Here is a 16,706-nt window from a genome sequence, read left to right on the forward strand (position 1 = left end):
TTCATAAACTCCTCAGCATTCATCATGATGACTTTCCTATTAATGTCATCCAGGCAAAGGAAGAATAAAACATAGATGGTATTAGCATGGCTTTTACCATTTAGAGTATGCAGTGCCCGTTTCAAACACACTTGAGTTGCATGTAAATTACCAAAATGATACCATTTGTATTTTATAGTTCATGCCTAGGGGTCATACTTGTACAGTTCATTTCGATAAGAATGGTAGAAATGGATTTACCTGATTTTGTTCATCGTTTATCACACACATGTTCTGCCAACACCTCCTCCATTTACTGAGGAGTAATGAAAGGAAAGGGGCCAGCAGAGCAGCTGCAGGCACCCCGTTTCCTTCTGTGTCATGGCATCCAAGGTGGATAGTAATTGAGACTGATAGGAGAGAGTAGAAAGGCAGTGGTGAGGCTCTTTGGGGTTTGGGGGCCTTAGAGCCCTGTTGCCCTTTCTGTGTTCAAGGCAGTTGTGATTCAGAGGGAAACTGTGGTCCTTGGGCTTCCAACCTTGCTTTCTCAGCCATGGATTTGACTCTCTTATACTGCACTTGCTTTCAGTATCACTGGACTCCCAGGTGTTGCGAGCCCATGGGAATCCTATACTTGTGAAGCACCCCGAGACTGTGTGTGGGCCAGCAGCAGGGGAAGACCGCAGACACCCACACTGTGTATGTCTCCTTTGCACATGAGCATATGTCATGGCCTCCATGAGACTTAACCAATGAGAAGCAAATTCCTGGGTAAACTTATTAAGAATTTCAGGATGCAGTGGCAGAGCATTAAATAAATGCAGACCTTTATGAGTGTGGGGACTGTGCATTTGTTCAGTTCACACGCCTGTGAGCTCAGGCCTGCCCCCTCCCTCCCACCAGTCTCTCCCCACCTTTCTGGCCTTCCGAGTACTTGGTTTGTGACTCCATCCTGGGCTGCTCTGTGCTTCACCCCCAGGGCCTCCTATCGCTCCCCCATTCTTTTGTCAGATTTATTACCTCTAAAATTGTATTTCTTCTGGTTATTTTACCTTTGAAATTTGTTGTCTAGAGTGTCAGTTCCCCAAGAGTGAGAATCTCAGCCCACAGGTAGACAAGAGGCAGTCCAGAAGAGAATGTGTGCCCTTCACTGCAGACGTTTGCTTGTGTGACAAAGTAGGCATCATACAGTTATGACAGATGGAAGATTTCTCTGGAAGTGGTAACTGGGCAATTGGTTGGCAATTATGGAAAATTAATCATTTTAGATTCTTAGTTTATGCCACCCCTTAGAATACATTTCAATGGAGTTAAAGAGATAAATGTAATTTAAAAGAATCTCACAGAGGGGCCTGGCCTTCCTAAATATCAAAATGTATTAATGCCACTGTGGTAATGAAAGCAGATGGTGCTGCCAGCGTCAGAGAGGAGAGCTATTAGAAGACCTGACAAAGACCTGAAAGAGAATCCCATTCCTTATGGGGAGCTGGATTCTCAAGGGCAGGGCTTCTGGTCAGTGGTCAGGGCTGGATTTTTCAGAAAAGGACATATATTCAATTATTTGTAAAAGTCGAGTGAACAGTGGGGAAATGCAGTAGATATACCATTATATAAAATAATCACAGCTCTAAAGAATATGTGTAGTGCAAGTCTATTTATGTCAAAACTGAAACCATCTGTTGGTGCGTAATCAGTCTGGCTGCCTCCCACTATTGTGGCTCCCTTTCGTCTAACACATTCTGGTAAAGAGAGTTTGTTCCACCCTCTCTTCAGACACAGTTTTAGTGTGTGGCACCGGCTGCCCACAAACTAGAGGTTCTGCTGTCTGTATGTCAGAGTGCTTGGGTTACAGGTGTGTGCCACCATGCCCAGCAAGGTGTGTGCCACCATGCCCAGCAAGGAGAGAGTTTATCGTAAACCCTCATGGTCATCCCTTCAGAGGTGCTGTACTGAAGTTTATGGTCTTTCTGTGGAGCTCCACTGCTGTACTCCTGCGGGCGGTGTCAGCATTAGAATTCCCAGGTCCTGGCCCGGGAAGCTGAACTGCACGCTGACTCAACAGTGTCATAGACTTAGCAGTGACTGTGTGCATAGCTCTAGCTGAGAACCATGGCTTTGTCTGTCTGGTGTCTAAATCTGAAGGTCTAACCTAGAATACCATTTAAGGGCTTAGGACATCAAACTAACACTTTTAAAAATTTTATACTGGGATACAGAGTGTGTGCTGGTTGTCTGTCCAGAGGATTGGAGATGAAGCCTAGCCACTGATTCCTGCCCTCACGGCTCTCAGGGCTTCTGAGAAAGCCTTGTGGCAAAATACCAGTGACCAGGGAGCATACATGGAGCTGTCTGAGGTGGCTGTGCACAGGGGACAGGCTGCAGGCTCCAAAGAATCCTCATTTCACCATTTACGTGTCATTTGCATCTCCTTTGTAACGCGTACTGAGTGCCCCTTTAGGCCTTTTGCAGGGTTCTCAGTAAGGATCAACTGGAAAATACTGCTTATATAAATAATCTTTACAGTTTGGGAGAAGTGCCCCCTTCTGTTTTCTGCCTGGTGGAGTAGCTCCTAGGGGCAGTAAGATGTCATTCAAACCCTTTTCTTTCTGAGTTCCTACTTGATAGTTCATAACTATCAGGTGGTCCAGAGAAGCCCCTCTAGGTTTTGGCCTGAGCTGTGTACAGACCAAGGGCCTCAGGGCTGGAGCAGGATTCTAGGGAAGCAGGCAGGAGCCCTGTGGCTCCAGTCTATGATGCTGTCCGGGTGGCTTTATCCTTTTCTCTTTTAGATAGGGAATCGTGTTGACTAGGCTGTCCTTAAACTCCTAGGCTCAAATGAGCCTCCTGCCCCAGCCCCTGTGAGTAGGACGGTCTCCAGATGAAGAGCACCATTCCTCTTGAGTGAAGCTCTAAGGAGCAGGCTGTGAGAGATGCTGTGTGTTAGTTGTTTCTCAATGTTGCCACCAACTACTTGGCAAGGACATCTTAAAGGAAGAAGAGTTTGTGTGGCTCTAAGTTAGTAAGTGATAATTGTCCATGATGGCAGAGAAGACATGGTGGCAGGAGTCAAGAAACAGAGAGAAGGGACAGGAGATGGGCAAGCTCAGAAAACTCCATGCCTACTCCAAGAGATCTACCTTTGCCAGTTAGACCCACCACAAGGACCCCCTTAGCTGGGGATCAGATGTTCAAACCTATGGGCCTATGTGGAACATTCACATTTCAAACCACAGCATTCTGGTTTCATGGAGTCTTGGTCATCTTCTATAACAAAGCACATTCATTACAAATGTAAAAGTCCTCATAGTTTCTAACATTTCTAAGAAGGTGCTTCAAAGTTTCTTTGGACATTCAAGGCAGTTTCCTCCTTGTAAGCCCCTGTTTGTTTACATTTTTTAATAAAGAAATGTGGTTATTTTGCTTTATGGTGTATAAATGTTTCACAAGCATTAATGTCTGTGCACTGGAAAGTTGCATGTCACCATACGGGTGCTGAGACTCTAGCTCAGGTCTTCTGTATTTGTTTTAAACAAGTATAAACTATACATTCCAAACATATACTGTACAGGGTGTCAACGGAGCTAAAGGAGGCATAACAAGGAAGATCAGAGACCACAGCAAGACTAAACCCAGCAGGGCAAACACCAAATCTTGCCGCTCTATGTCCATCTAGCATCTGGGGATTGTGATGGAACCCTCTGAGCTCCAAAGGGTTTGGGTAACTAGTCACCCTCCCTATCCCAGCTCTGCTACCTGCAGAACATACAGCTTCGCTCTGGCTCTGGCTCTGTTCTGTGCTTACAGTTTCCCTTGCTGGATAACTCCTGGTCCTGTCCTCTCCAGCATCGTGGAGTCCTCATCATAGTTTAGGCTTTGTCACTGTGGTTTTACACACTGGCCCTTCCAGGCATCCTGGAAGGAAATCCAAGGCTACTACAGGTTGTCTGGCCTCATCGATGCCTGCCTCCTCGGCCCACTCACTCTTGCATATTCTATGCATGTAAACTTTGTCTTAAAAAAAGTAATAAAAGAAGCTAAAACTAAAACTAAAACTAAACAAAAAACCCAAATCAGTATGTGATAATCATGACAAAGCCTGGATGAAATCTTGTAATTTCCTCTGCAAACACCTATTACTTAAATTTTTAAAATTTTATTTTTCATGTTTGTCTTTACATTTATTTCACATGGTGTCTTGCCTACATGCATGGATATGTACCAAGTGTGAGCCTGGTGCTTGGAGAAGACAGAGGAGAGCTTTGGGACCCCTGGAGCTGGAGTTAGCGCTAAGCCACCATCGAGTGCTGGTGTTGGAACCCGGCCGGGTCCACTGTGCATGGACAGCCAGTGCTCTTAACTACAGAGCCTTCTCTCCAGCCCTGAAGCTCGCTCTCTTTTAGTCTCACTTTACTTCTTAGGACCTAGGCAGAACAAAGCCAGGTTCCTTGTCAGAATATGACACAAATGCAAGTGGTCTTTTGCTCAGTTCCCAACAGATTCCTTGTTCCCTCCAAAACACCACAAACCTTTCCAAAGGCCTGTGAACTCCATGCTCAGGTTTATGACAGCGGCAAGCCTTCTTAGGGCTTGAACAAGTTCCTGCTGAGGGGCAGCTTATGGAGGAAGGGTTAATTTTGGTTACAGTTTAAGAAGAGCTACAGTTTGTGGTGGTAAGGAAAGCATGTTGGCAGGAGAGCAAGGCAGCTGGTTCCATTGTGTCTGCAAAGAGAGCACAAGAAATGGCAACAGGTAAAGTCACCTCAAGGCCTGCCCTCAGTGACCCAGTTTCTCAAGCAGGCCCTACTGCAAGTCCATCCCCAGCTGTGGACCAAGTTTGCCACGCATTAGCCTATGGGAGATGTTTTACATCAGACCAAAATAAATGCCTACTCTGTTACTAGTGTTCTGTTACTATGACAAAATACTTGGGCAAATCACTTTATAAAGAGGAAAGGTTGATTTGGCTCAGAGTCATAGTCAGTTAGTTTGTTGATTTTGGACCTCTAGTAAAGTAGCATAGCGTGATGGGAGTGTGAGGCAGAGGAAACAAAGAAGGAGGAAGAAGAGGGGCTGGGGTAACATCTCTTTGATGGGCATTCCCCAGTGACCTAACTTCTTCCCATAGATTTTACATCTTAAAAGCTGCATCAGCTTCAGGTATCATCACACACTAGAGACCATGATTTCAACACCTGGACCTTTGAGGACATTCAAGGTCCAAAATACAGCATCCACATAAAAAACCAGGCCTTATGTTTCCTGCTTGGTGGAGCCTCAAGCAAGAGGGAGTGCACTTGACTTGAATTTGAGGTTGTGAGGAGCTTTAGCTCTAAAGAATCACAGCAGAAGAAATGAGGACAGAAAATGAAAAGCGTTTTGTAGACTGCAGAAGTCTGGGATTATGCTGGGCATCATTGAAAATAATGAGGAAGAAGGTAGACTTTTTTTTAGAAGCAATTTATTATTAATTATTATAATGATGCCTCTCTCTCTCTCTCTCTCTCTCTCTCTCTCTCGTGTGTGTGTGTGTGTGTGTGTGTGTGCTTCATGCATGTGGAGATCAGAGGACAACTTTGTGGAGTTGGTTCTTTCCTTTCACCTTCTCATGGGGTTCCAGGATGCAACTTAGGACTTGAGTGGCAAACACCTCTACCAGCTGAACCAACTCGCAGCCAGCTGTCGGATGGCATTTAGAACAGAGTTGTGAAGACTCTCGCATGTGCCTAGGGACTAGCTGACCTCACAGCTTAGAGCAAGGAGATGCTTAGGAACATGTATTGGCTGATATTCTTAAAGAAATATTTTGCTAGCATGTCTGAGACGTCTTTAAGCAAGAATAGTGTACCATCTGTGTCTGGGGCTCCTAATAAGCGGGCTGTAGCTGGATCTTAGCATACTTAATGAATTGAAGAATAATTAGAAGATTCATAAATTAGCTTTCTTTGAACTTAACTGTTAATTTAAAGTATATTAATATATGAAAATAGTTGTTGAGTTTGACTTCAGAGTATGAAATCCTAATACTCCAAGAATTCAAGCAGCTTTTGAAATCTGAATAATTTGACTTATTAGTGGCTTGTAATTAATGTAGGAGGATTATAAGCTGCAAACAAATGGCATGCTTTAAATGAGCTCTAACTCATAAAATGCTAATTCGCTTTCTTTCTCTGCATAATGGCTCTGACACTCCTCCCCAAATTTCCTTTCTGTTTTTAAGTCAAATGTTAGGGAGCTGTTTTGGAGAAATTTATAACTTTAAAAGTAAGCTTTTTTTTTTTAATGAAGTATTTATGTCTGAAGAGGCATTGGTAAAGAGCAGAGCTTGGCTATTAACAAGTTAGATCAGAGAACTAACAACTTAAAGGATTCATAGCTTTGTAGCCTCACACCAGACCTGTGCAGTCACCATGAAAGGGAGACTTTTGGTCATCCTGGTCAATGACTAGGTCCAGGTCACATGGCCTAGCTGTTAGGTTAGAGAGATGGGCTGTAATGGAAGACATGGTTCAGGTTGCATTGGCTCAGGTTTCTTTTTTCTTTTTTCTTTTTTTTTTTTCCATCTTTATTAACTTGAGTATTTCTTATTTACATTTCGATTGTTATTCCCCTTCCCAGTTTCCGGGCCAACATCCCCCTAACCCCTCTCTCTCCCCTTCTCTATTGGTGTTCCCCTCCCAATCCTCCCCCCATTACCGCCCTCCCCCCAACAATCACGTTCACTGGGGGTTCAGTCTTAGCAGGACAAAGGGCTTCCCCTTCCACTGGTGCTCTTAGTAGGCTATTCATTGCTACCTATGGAGCCCAGGGTCAGTCTATGTATAGTCTTTGGGTAGTGGCTTAGTCCCTGGAAGCTCTGGTTGCTTGGCATTGTTGTTCATATGGGGTCTTGAGCCCCTTCAAGCTCTTCCAGTTCTTTCTCTGATTCCTTCAACGGGGGTCCCGCTCTCAGTTCAGTGGTTTGTTGCTGGCATTCGCCTATGTATTTGCTGTATTCTGGCTGTGTCTCTCAGGAGAGATCTACATCCGGTTCCTGTCGGCCTGCACTTCTTTGCTTCATCCATCTTATCTAGTTTGGTGGCTGTATATGTATGGGCCACATGTGGGGCAGGCTCTGAATGGGTGTTCCTTCTGCCTCTGTTCTAAACTTTGCCTCCCTATTCCCTCCCAAGGGTATTCTTGTTCTCCTTTTAAAGAAGGAGTGAAGCATTTGCGTTTTGGTCATCCTTCTTGAGTTTCATGTGTTCTGTGCATCTAGGGTAATTCAAGCATTTGGGCTAATATCCACTTATCAGTGAGTGAATACCATGTGTGTTTTTCTGTGATTGGGTTACCTCACTCAGGATGATATTTTCCAGTTCCATCCATTTGCCTATGAATTTCATAAAGTCATTGTTTTTGATAGCTGAGTAATATTCCATTGTGTAGATGTACCACATTTTCTGTATCCATTCCTCTGTTGAAGGGCATCTGGGTCCCTTCCAGCTTCTGGCTATTATAAATAAGGCTGCTATGAACATAGTGGAGCACGTGTCCTTTTATATGTTGAGGCATCTTTTGGGTATATGCCCAAGAGAGGGATAGCTGGGTCCTCAGGTAGTTCAGTGTCCAATTTTCTGAGGAACCTCCAGACTGATTTCCAGAATGGTTGTACCAGTCTGCAATCCCACCAACAATGGAGGAGTGTTCCTCTTTCTCCGCATCCTTGCCAGCATTTGCTGTCACTTGAGTTTTTGATCTTTGGCTCAGGTTTCTTTAGCTTGTACTTTTCACAGTTTGAAGCTGGTCTGTTTAAACAATAGCATCTTGTCATTGATCAGGCCAACAAGTGGCACTTGAACCCCCAGGAGTCAGCTCCACGATGTTTCCATGTTCTTGCTATTTGATCATGTGAATCGTCTTCCCTGCAAGGCGCAGGAGGTGGCCAGGTCTCTGTGTGGCCTTTTCTGCAAAAGCTGGGTGAGGCTGAGAGTCCCGCAACATCTGCCCTGCAGATCCATCTTCAGCACTCAGCTCTTTGCCTGTTCCTCTGGGCTAGAGTCCCGAGGGTCATGCTGGCAGTCCCCGGCACCCATACATCACACTGATGACAATACTGCCTGTATTTGACAGGTTGAAAAAATGGTTGAGGGAAAGGTTAAATAAATTAAAGCCTTCAGCTTTATACATGTGCAAACAAAAGCTTTTCCTGGTAGTAAAAGAACCTTCTTTTTTTGAGCATTAATTAGTATTAATGGTATTCTTTTGGTGAGGTTACATTATTATTTAAAAACGTAACCATGACTTAGAAAATGTTTATGGCTGGCTGTGGTGCTTGGCTTCCTGAGCTATCCAGTGCCATCCTTGTCACTGTGGCAACACACACAGCAGATGAAGAAATGACTGAGCAGTTAACCCTTTGTGGGACCCTTAAGGGCCATAACGGATGGGCCACCACACCACAGTTCTTGGACATGATCCTGTCAGTGTCTTGAGACAAAACCTTCATCATGTGGAAGCTGACCAGGGATGAGACCAATTGTGGCATCACTCCCACTTTGTTATCTATGATGTTATCTCCTCTGATGGTCAATTTGCCCTCTCAGGCCTTTGGGATGGAACACTGTGCCTCTGGGATCTCACTACGGGCACTACCACGAGACAATTTGTCGGCCATACCAAGGATGTGCTCGAGTGTGGCCTTCTCTGAAAACTGGCAGATTGTCTCTGGGTACCGAGGCAAGACCATAAAGTTATAGAATATTCTGGGTGTCTGCAAATACACTGTCCAGGATTAGAGTCATTCAGGATGGGTGTCTTGTGTCCACTTCTCCCCAAACAACAGCAACCCTATCATCGTCTCCTGTGGATGGGACGAGCTGGTCAAGGTGTGGAATCTGGCTAACTGCAAGCTAAAGACCAACCACATTGGCCACATGGCTATCTGAGCACAGAAACCGTCTCTCTAGATGGATCCCTTTGTGCTTCTGGAGGCCAGGATGACCAGGCTATGCTGTGGGACCTCAGTGAAGGCAAGCACCTTTACACTTTAGATGGCCAGACATCATCAATTCCTTGTGCTTCAGCCCTAACTGCTTGCTACTGGCTTTGTGCTGCCACTGGCCCCAGTATCAAGATCTGGGACTTGGGGGGCAAGATCATTGTAGATGAATGAAGCAAGAAGTTATCAGCACCAGCAGCCAGGCAGAGCCACCCCAGTGTACCTCTCTGGCATGGTGTGCTGATGGCCAGACTCTGCTGGCTATACAGACATCTTGGTGCGAGTATGGCAGGTGACTATTGGTACCCGCTAAAAGTTTATGACACAGTCTTAGAAATAAACTGGCTTTCTGAAAAAAAAGTTTATGGCTGATATTTCTGCCTTTCATTTTAATGTATAATTTAAAATAGCCACTTATTTTTAGGGTGCTTTTGGCTATAAGCATGTTTACCATGTTATGACAATCCTCTTTCGGCATAATTTCTGTAATGACAGAACAAGAATCCAGAATTTTAGGGTGGATAATAGTCCAGGGAATAAGCATCTAATGTGAATGTTTCCAATTTGGTGTGCCTGTTTTTCAAACAAGGCCATGAACTCTGGTGAATTAATCTAGATACAAATGGCTTCGATTACCACAGAGTTTATGGGAGCAGTGATAGTAGACTAATGAGCTAATCCATTAGCAGCCTACTCCAACCTCTGACGCCTCAGCCCAATTGCTTTCTCTGTGGGAATTCGTTTTCTTGCTTCTTGTAGTGAGTGCGATAACTTCTGTTTATCACAAGGGTTAGTCTCTTTTAATTAGAGCAATTTTTCTGAGTACTTATCTTGCTAACTTTGTACTATAGAAACCCTGAAACCCACATAAGGAGAGAGGATAATACAACAGATTGTCAACTTTGATTCAGTGGTAATCAGTTGTCCCAAAAGGCACATTTTATATGTTCTGTGTGTGGCAGAGTTATAAACATTAATGACTGAAGCCCAGTTAGAAAAGCATGATCAGAATCTATGGGAGGGACCTCAACATAGCATTCACTGGCTATTTCCTATATTTGATGGTATTTAGTTTGCCTCAGTGGATGTCTTTGTCCATAAATATTGCTTATTCTCTAGGCTAGCAAAGGAAACAACTACAAATCAGGGAGGCCTGGATACCCTCAGTCTCCTAGGAAGATTTTATTCTAGTCTGGTAACTTGGCAAATAGGGCTTCTTCTTAGAAGTTCAAGGTTAATGGTTTCCTGAATGGATATACCTTTATTGGGATCATGTTCGACAAGTTAGCTGTTACAGCTGACAAACCTGGTGATCTCACTGGTGTAACACAATGAAAATTCATCTCACCAAGGTACCACTTGCTGTACGTTTTTAAAAATTACTTTTATTTTTTTTACAGTTCAGTTGTTGCCCTGCCCCATCCCAGTCTGCTCTTCCACAGTTCCTCATCCCATTTCTCCTCCCCTCTGTCTCTAAGAGGATGTTGCCCTCCTCTCCACAAGGCCTTCCTACTCCCTGGTGCCTCAAGTCTCTAGAAGGTTAGGTGTGTCTTCTCCCACTGAGGCCAAACCAGGCAGCCCTCTGCTGTATATGTGTTGGGGGATGGGAGTGGGGCTCAGACCAGTTTGTGTATGCTGCCTGGTTGGCGGCTCAGTGTGTGAGAGATCTTGGGGGTTTAGGTTAGTTGAGACTGATGGTCTTCCTATGGGTTAACCCTCCTCCTCAGCTTCTTCCTGCCTTTCCATAATTCAACTATTGGGGTCCCTGACTTAAGTATCTGCTTCTGTCTTAGTCAGCTGCTTGTTGCACCTCTCAGAGGACAGCCATGCTGGCTCCTGTCTGTAAGCACACCATAACATCAGTATAAGTGTTAGAGAGCCTCCCCTTGAGATGAATCCCAAGTTGGGCCGGTCACTGGACTGCCTTTCCCTCAATCTCTTCTCCATTGTTGTCCCTGCAGTTCTTTTAGACAGGAACAATTCTGGGTCAGAATTTTTGACTGTGGGATGGCAACCCCATCTCTCCACTTGATGCTCTGACCTTCTACTGGAAGTGGACTGTACGAGTTTCCTGTCCTTACTGTTGGGCATTTCATCTAAGATCCCTCCCTTTGAGTCCTGAGAGTCTCTTCTACAACAGAAGAATGGATACAGAAAATGTGGTTCATTTACACAAAGGAATATTATCCAACTATTAAGAATGAGGACATCATGAATTTTGCAGGCAAATGGATGGAGCTAGAAAATATCATTCTGAGTGAGGTAACTCAGACTTGAAAGGATATGCGTGGTATGTACTCTCTGATAAGTGGATATTACCCAAAAAAGTACAGAATACAACCCACAGAACTCAAGAAGGTTAGCAAGCAAAGGCCCCAAGTAAGGATGCTTCAATCCCACCTGGGAGAGAGAAGAAAACAATCATGGGAGGCAGAGGAAGGGAGGGATCTGGGTGGGAGAGGGGGAACGGGGAGGGGAAAAGGGGAACATGATCAAGTATGGGGGTGGGGAGACAGGAGTGAAACCCTGAGGGCCATCAGAATGAATGGAAGTGTAACCTCAGGGTAGGGGGATGGGAGGTGGGGTGACTCTCTAGAAAGTATCAGGGATCTACCTTACTTTTAAAAAAAAAAAAACAAAAAACTTAAACTTGGTTCTTTTGAGAATTTCATATATGAGTGCTGTATTTTAACTTCTAATTTAATTTGTGATTAGTTAACCTGTCAGGGGACTTGTTCTAGGAGAAAACGGATTCTCCCTCTCTCAGCAGCCATGACTGCCTTTAGCTCTTAAGGGTGGAACTTTGTGAAATTTCTCCCATTCATGTTGGTATGTCAACTGGTGGTGCTATGCAGGTCTTACGTAGGCAGCCACGTTGTTGAGATTTCATGCACACAGCTTCCTTGCTATGCAGAGAAGACACTACCTGGCAGCAGGTACCCTGGTCCTTGGGCTCTTACAATTTCTCCTGCTCTGTCTTCTGCGATTCTCCTGAGCCATAGGTGTGGGGGCTGCGTTACAGCTGTCTTCTGGGGTGGGCACCCCACGCTCACTTGTTCTCTGCATTTGACCAGTTGCAGATTTCTGTAATGCTCTTCATCTGCTGCAGAAAGAGGCTTGACACTTACCTGTGGGCCTAAGGATGTCCAGTTAGAATGGTGAGAAATTATGTTGGTTTAGGGAAATAGAAGTAGTTGGTGCTCTTCTTGGACCAGTGACCTCTTCAGATACGGTAGTTGGCCAAGTTTCTAGACTAGGCATGAATTCTCTCCTTCTGAGTTGGAGAGTCTTCAGTTAATTAGATGGCTCATTGTTACCTCCAAGCTTAAAGTGCCACTGCAGCACCATGGGCTGTCTTGCTGTGCTGATCATTGTGCCTTGTAGTCTTTAGGGATGGGTAGGACCCCTAATTGCTTGTCTCCCTTGGCGGCTTGGACGGCACCTTAGATATGATGAGAGTTGGTCCTCAGGAAGGAGGTTTCCAGGTCATTTCCAGTTCAATTCCTCCAGCCCTTGTGTCTCAAGTGCATGGTGTCTTCAGCAATGGGGACTTACCTTCAGTTCTGGGAGGCAGTGACAATAAGCCATACAGTCTCAGAACTCTCTTGGTCTCCCCTGACCCAACAACTGGAAGGAGGTTTCCCATGCTAGCTTTAATTTAAATGGCATTAACCCTGCTCCGGAAGGGCTCTGGTAGCAGTTTTCCAGAGTGTACTATGGGAGCCTCCTTCATCTTCTTACTCAGGAATCCATCTCTCTTCTGAGTGCATTGCCAAGCTTCTCCACCAGGGCACCAGGGGATTGGAAGCACCTTACCAGCTTTTATTGACATCTCTGTTCATGCTCCCCTGTGACTGACTCCTTTACTGCATGAGAAGGGGTACCTGGCTGTTGGTGGGTCTCTGTATCTGCTTTCTGTTCCAGTTGTCAATGTTCCGAACTCTGCAACTCCCATATATGACAACACACACCCAGTCAGCAGAGAATGGGAGGATTGAAATCAAGCTGAAACCTCCACATCTCAGCACCTTCCTTAACTGTGACTGTGTCAGAAAGGCTTTTCCAAGTACATTCTGGAAAACTGACACCATAGTCCTTCAAGGAAGAGTCATTTAAATTTATGCCATTGTTTTTGTTGTTATTGCTTTAAGATGAATTTTGTTTTTAAAACTTTTAAGTTTCAATATAACTAGTTATAAGCTGGGTGTGTTGGCACATTCCTATAGTCCCAGCAGAGGTAGGTGGTTCTATGTGAGTTCAAGGCTAGCCTGGTCTAGCAAGAGAGCTATAGGACAGCCAGGACTAAACAGGGAAACCCTGTCTCAACAAACAAACCAACCAAGCAACCAACAAACCAACCGACCAACCAACTCTCCAGAATAAAAAACAAAACCAAACAAACCAAAGTAACTAGTACAAAAATTATAAAACTAGCACATAGACTATCCACACACCGCAGTTTCTGTTACTTGTCCAACAGCTGTAGTGTAATGATCCAAAATAGGACATTAGCATGGCTCTGATTCCACAGAGCTTTCATGAATTTTCTCAAAGTTAATGCTTTCCTAACTAAGGTCATGGTTAGGTTCCCATTTGAGTGAATGCACAGGACACACTGAGATTCTCCTCAGACCATTGCCCTCTGGGACCTGTGCACCCTAATAACTGCAGCCTAGAACTGGGCCTCTTTAGAGGAGGCTACAGCAAACCATGGCTGTTGGCAGAAGCCATACCAAACCAAATGAACTCAAGGTGTGTGTGGAGCAAAAGCAGCCTTTATTTGTTAGGAAATAGACAGAGACTCCTGTAGCATGAGTTATTAAAAACCAAATCCACGCTAGTGCCCGCTAGGTGCTGGCCAGCAGACCGGCATGTTCTCAGCCTGTCTACTTTAGCTAAAGCCTGTCCCAAGGCTGGCTCCACCTTTCCAGAGCTCAGTAATCACTCTTTCCTCCCTGTGGCTCGCTGCTGCCAAGCCTGTCCTGCACTTCCAAGTTCCCTCGGCTGGCTGGGGTGCAGCACTTCTGCAAACCCACAATCTGCTGCAGTTACCTCTCTATGGAACCCAGTTGAGTTTCCTCGTAAAGGAAAACACCACACAATCTTAGTTTAGAATCAATAGGTAACAATTGCTGAGTGCAGAATGTAACATCCTAATTTTACACACTATTCTGTGTTAGAAATCCACCAGGATCTGCCACTTGAACCAACAGCCTCTGGCTTCCTACAATGTGTCTGCTTGCTCCCGCTGTACAGAAAACCAGTCTCTTTCTCCTGCGTTCCCTCTTCCTCTCCCTGACCTGGAAGTCCCACCTTCTCGCCCAGTGATTGGTTTCTTGCAATCTTTATTCATCAGGGGGAAAAATACCACTACAGACTCCCCAGTAGTTTTAAAGACATTTAAGATAAATACTGCCTACAGTTCTATCTTGACTTTTATTTATCCAAAATATTCTCAAAACGTGTGTGGCCACAGATGACACAGCTAACCCTGCTGAGTCACACATACAGTGTCTTTGTCACAAAAGTAGGAGATTGTTGCTGAGTCAACAGTTCCTTGGTTTTGCCTCATTCAAATTGACAAGCACTGATTATCCATTGAGCTCCGGAAGTCCTAGAAAGATAAGGGTGCTTTGCCATTATTACTGTGTAACAAATTCTAGATTTATTGACTGAGAACAATGAATATGTACTATCTCGTACAGTTCCTGTGTGGAGACATTCGGGAGAGGCTTTGCTTGGGCCTTCTAGGACTGGGAGGGGTGGGGAGGCCTGGTCAGGATGCAGTGAAGCTCTCTGCTCTTAGCTAGGCTGCCATCTCTGATGGTTTGATGGGACTGGAGGCTTCATCTCGCAGGTAGTGCCTCAATCCTGGGCCTCACAGCTTGTGGTTGGTCATTGGCAGAGGTCTTCAGGCCTCTGCATAGAGAGGCTTCCCAAGGCTCAAGGGACAAGGTAGAAGCCACAGTGCCTTCAGGCTCTACCTCACAAATCACACATGTGCCTCATTGGTTGCATAGGTCATGGTCATTCAGTAGTAGATGGGGCTACACAGGCCTGAGTGTTAGAAAGCGATGGCCCCTGGGGGCTATTTTGGAGGCAGGCTACAGCAGTTGGGAGAGGCCCTGGCCACTGACTCTGCATTTACTGAAAAGATTAAGTCGCTGAGGATGTTGCTGAGCAGGGCAGTGCATGCCTAGGATGTTCAAAGCCCTGGATTCCACTTCTGACATGGAGAGGGGGATAGAAAAGGAACAACAGCATTAATTAGAATACTGTAGCAGAGGAGGTGGGTTTCTTGTGAGCATTGTGGTGGTTTGAGGTCTAGTGAGAAAACCAAACCAAACAAAGAACCATCAAAAGCGGACAGAACGGAGACTGCTTAGGAATAAGGAGGAACCTGTGGATGAGGCAGGGGACTGGAGAGGGTGATGGGGTGGTAATCAAAGCACATCTGTACATGTATGAAAATGTCCTGGTGAAGCCCATTATCTAATGCAATCAAATATACTAATAAAAATAAGTTGTCACAACTCTAGAGCTGGAGGGACCCGGGAGAGTGGAGCCAGTAGATGAGGGGGACTAAAGTCCCATACACCAGCCAGCTTTATTCAGAGCCGCAGACACCTTATACTCTGAGGGTTAAGAAAGGTCACATGAGTGAAGTTCTTATGAGTTCAAGCTGTGTACCATCAGAAGGACACACTGCCCATGACTGAGACATGTTTTCCATAAAGCTTGTAAAGCATAATTTAAATATTTAATTAAAGACCATAGCAAGCAATTGGAGTAATGTGAAGTAGACTTACCCCACCCATTTCACCTGGGAGAAGCCGTCTTTAAAGAACAATTCCATGTTTTAAAGAAACAGAGGCAACAAGACTCTTGTCTTCTTTTCTTGTGTGTTCTCACAAGCACTCAGAATTCTCCTCGCGTGATTCCATTCCCGGGCCATGTCCCAACAATAACATGAAAGTGTGAGGTCTTCCGTAGTGGATTTTGAGATGGGCTTGGTTCCAGTATCAATTCTGCTTTTTACAGGTGGACGTAAAGGGTCCTAAGGCTTCCTCTCTGTAGCTGGGGTGGTGATGCTGGCCATGCAGCCCTCACAGATCGATGGGAAGTAAGGTTTTACCTTTAAAGTAAGGTTTGTTATGATTAGTTTTAAAAGAATGGTAAAAAGATTTTAAGACAGGGTGTCTTCATTAATCACATGAACACAAGGCACATAAAAATGAAAATAAATGTAAGTACATGAAAAATAAGCTCAGCTTTGTCATAAAGGAACTTAGACGATAACAAGACTAATAGAAAATATTTTTTCTTCATTTTTTTATTGGATATTTTCTTTATCTACATTTCAAATATTATCTCCTTTCCTGGTTTCCCCTCCGGAAAACCCCTATCCCATCTGCCCACCCCTGCTTCCATGAGGGTGCTCCCCCACCTACCCACCCACTCCCTCCGGCCTCCCTGCCCTGGCATTCCCCTACACTGGGGGCATCGAGCCTTCATAGGATAAAGGGCCTTTCTTCCCATTGATGCCCGACAAGACCATCCTCTGCTATATATGCGGCTGGAGCCATGGGTTCTTCCATGTGTACTCTTTGGTTGGTTTAGTCCCTGGGAACTCTGGGGTGTCTAGTTGGTTCTTCCCGTGGGGTAGCAACCCCCCTCAGCTACCTCAGTTCTTTCTCTAACTCCTCCATTGGGGAACTTGTTCTTAGTCCAATGGTTAGCTGAGAGCACC

At 45.0% G+C, this 16,706-nt stretch overlaps 1 protein-coding gene and 1 pseudogene across 1 annotated transcript in view; both read left to right on the forward strand.

Annotated features, from left to right (window-relative positions):
• Positions 1–16,706, forward strand: part of Dtd1 (D-aminoacyl-tRNA deacylase 1) — a 160,436-nt gene that overhangs the window by 51,588 nt on the left and 92,142 nt on the right.
• LOC147995723 (small ribosomal subunit protein RACK1 pseudogene) lies at positions 8,214–9,330 on the forward strand (annotated as a pseudogene).

The sequence above is a fragment of the Rattus norvegicus genome, chromosome 3 (genome assembly GCF_021556685.1).
Source record: "Rattus norvegicus strain SHRSP/BbbUtx chromosome 3, alternate assembly SHRSP_T2T, whole genome shotgun sequence".
Lineage (NCBI taxonomy): Eukaryota > Metazoa > Chordata > Mammalia > Rodentia > Muridae > Rattus > Rattus norvegicus.